Here is a 3,490-nt window from a genome sequence, read left to right as displayed (position 1 = left end):
TGAATTCAACTTTTGTTAACTGACAAAATTAAAGTTTTTCACACGCTTTGTGTTACGCGAGTAGTACCAACAAGTTGCTCGCCATTTATTCCTAAAACCATGTTAAGTGCAAAAATTTACTCGCCGTTGGTTTTAAATGATTATGATTTTATGCATATTTTCAAACAATCTGTATCATAAAAAAATTTATGAGCTGGACTCAATTAGGCAACATATTTTAATATGTTAACAAAAACTGCTCAAGGTAAGGATGCTAGCTTTTTAGGTTAAAATATACTATGGTATAGAATTAATAATTTAATATACTAAGTGTAATTAAATTAAACTTTAAATATTTAGGGTTATAAGGCCTATGTGGCATAGGAATGTAAAAATTCCTTTAAAAGATCCTAAAATTGATAATCCACGTGGATTGAGACTCATGCCGACACACGGAAAGGCTCCTATGATAACGTAGCCTCATTTATTTCCAGTTATATCCTTCAAAAGACACAAATATCTTGGTCCTGGTCTTGGTTTTTGTCTCTTTTTCCTTTTTGTTTCTCAGATTGGAATTATGGTCTGAATAGAGCTTGACCTCACAGGCACTCTGTTCACGCTCGATATTTATACTAAATAAATTAATACAAGACATATTTTATATTTAAAATTTTATCATGATTAAGTATAATAATATAAATATTATATATGCTCACTTAAATTTATTACTCTTAAAGTTAAATTACTGTATGTGGTGAAAATATTGTGTGCCGTTAAATTGATAATGTTCTCTCGTTTTGAAGGAACAAATCTTACACACAGTGGAACCGCCCAACCACACAAATTTTAGTAGGTGACGCCATTTACCTCGTTCGTTCCCACTGAAAAAACGACACATTTTATAATCAAAGGAAGTCAAAACAAGCCAAGACAAACGCAACAGAGCAATATAGTACAAGTGAAATTGCTACCAATCACATAAAGTCCAACGCACAAGAGCCACGTGGCATGAAAATATCTCTGACAATAAAACACAGAATAGCACAGTCACCCGTCGGTGAATAAGTCGTGTCTTTTAGTAAAAAACAAACCTTAAGTGGGGAAATTGTGTTTCTCATACTCTACAGAGTAGTTAGGGTAAGATATTTCAAACATATAAACATTAACATCTGTACTATATTTTTGTGAAACACCAGGTTTGGAAACATATCATTACTTTATTAGTGTTTCAGTCACTCGTTTAGTCATCACTTTTCAGAAGTAAACTAAGTGCTTGGAAAGGACAAGAGCGCACTATAAAACCTCTCTTTTCCTTTTACTTCCAGTCATTATTAGCTCACAGCCTTGATTCAAATTTGAAGAAGAAGAAGAAGTAGAGGATCAAATTGAAGATGGAAGATTTGTGGCAAAAGATGGTTTTTCCAGTTAGACGTGCTTGGTTCGTGTTTTCAGCCCGTGTCAAGGCTCCTAAGAATGGTTAGTCCTCTCTTCCTACCACCCCCTCCCCCTCAAAACAACAACAACAACAACAAGACCAGTAAAATCTCAAAGCTAGTGTGTGCAACAGATCTTATATTCCATGCCTTACAGAAATCACACGGCAACAAGTCGGACGAGCCGATAAAATGTTAGGCATAGTAAATGACCTAAAATTCTAGTCTATGTTAATGGAACAAATACTGTAATTGACAACATATGCAAACAATATAAGCCTATCTTAGGGTCTGTTTAAGTTGATATATTGCGAATAGTTAGACACTTATGAGCTTTCGCACTTGACAAATTAAAAATATGCCAAGAATGTCTCTTTGTTCCATTAGGAGTCATTTTCTTGTGATTTTATTCAGTATGTATAAGCCACAGAAAACCCCCAACTCAGGCCAACTTGTTAATAATATAAGCTGCTACCACTTCATGGTATCTGATTCCTTAATAGGACAACATTTCAGATAGCCTAAACATAGCACTTACCATTGTGCATCCCGATCCCCATATATATATATATATATATATATATATATATATATATATTCCCTAGTCCCCAACGGCCTATATGCTTCATTTTCTGCAGGCAAATCTCCAGAAGTACTGGTATATTATGAATTATCATTGCTCTAGGGTCGAAGAGAAACTTTTAACCTCTTAACTTTAGCACTTTGGTACAAAGAAATTGGACAGTGAATGAGAAGAGTGAAAACATAGAGACAGTAGCTTTAAGGATCACTTACATGGTTTTATATTGGTTTTTGTTTCCTTCAGGTGCTGGATTATTGAAGCTTCATGGTGATATACAGTCCTGCGGGTATGCGGATGTACAGGTGATGTGGGAAATGCTTGGAGGAATGGAGTCAGAGTTGACATCTCGGCACATTAAGCAAAAGCACCATCTATCATTTAGGAATTTTGTATGGCCCAACCATAGTGCTAAATCATCCTTCTCCACAGATCATGCTCATTAAGATGATATGTGCTGCACTGCATCAATAAGAGTATCTGAAGAGTGAAGGGACGTATGCCACTGAAAAGTATATGTAGTGTTCATATCAGCATATGAAGTATGTTCTCTATAGCCAGCATGAAAATATCGGGACAGTCATGGCGACAGTATCAGCTGTAAATATACCATCGTCCTGATGTACGAAAAACCGGCACTAAATAGAGAAAAAGAACTTTGAAGAGCTCAGTTTTCCTTACTTTATTTGCTTAAATTTGAGATATAGAACAAAAAATACTATAAGGATTTAACTCATACCCGTTGTGGCGACCATATACTACAGGACACCGTTCCAATAAATTGGAGGCGATGTTATCGAAACAGCCCCATCAACAAGGTGACATCTGAAAAAAGAACCAAATCATATTCCATGCTAATGCCTAGCATATTATTCCTTAGATGAACCATAAATAACAAAGTTTTTACTATGAAGCCCTAGACATTGATGTGCTTCAATTCACCACTGGAAGATTGATTGCATATAGTATGGAGTATGGCTATCCACTTCACTGATGAAGCCAGCATAGGTGCAACAATGGCGTAACCTGTATCTTAACACAATCCTGTTATGTAACAGGACCAAAGAAAAGAAAAACTGTCAAGAGCTCATTTTCCTTGACAAAACCTGTATCACTTGCGGTAGTCATGCCACCAGTGACACAGTGCTGATAAACTTGAATGCTGTCATGTCCAAAGTTCAAACCACGGAAAAAGAATAAAAGAAAAAAGATCTCATTCATATATCATCATAATGCTTTCACACCCCTCTATAAAATGAATGCAAAATAACAGGTTGATTCGGCTTCTATACCATGCATCAGTCCAAGAGCTTTAGGATCCACCAGAGGGCTGAAGGTGAATGCAACAACAAAAAAAAAACATTGGTTCTGCTTCTATACCATGCATTAATCGGAAAGCTTTAGCATCCACCACAGGGCTGAAGTCATTGGAAACTTCAAAACTCCAAATACTTTCTGTTTCCAAATGCATAGAGAGTGCTATAGAGATGCTACAGCA

At 35.9% G+C, this 3,490-nt stretch overlaps 1 long non-coding RNA gene across 1 annotated transcript; it reads left to right on the top strand.

The window, feature by feature from the left end:
* Positions 1-919: 919 nt before the first annotated feature.
* On the top strand, positions 920-2,657 carry LOC142162637 (uncharacterized). Its single transcript, XR_012693878.1, has 2 exons — positions 920-1,455; positions 2,239-2,657. It is a non-coding gene; the product is annotated as an uncharacterized LOC142162637 (long non-coding RNA).
* The last annotated feature ends 833 nt before the right edge of the window (positions 2,658-3,490 follow it).

Source organism: Nicotiana tabacum, chromosome 8, assembly GCF_000715075.1.
Source record: "Nicotiana tabacum cultivar K326 chromosome 8, ASM71507v2, whole genome shotgun sequence".
Lineage (NCBI taxonomy): Eukaryota > Viridiplantae > Streptophyta > Magnoliopsida > Solanales > Solanaceae > Nicotiana > Nicotiana tabacum.
This window is presented reverse-complemented; position numbering and strand designations above follow the sequence as displayed.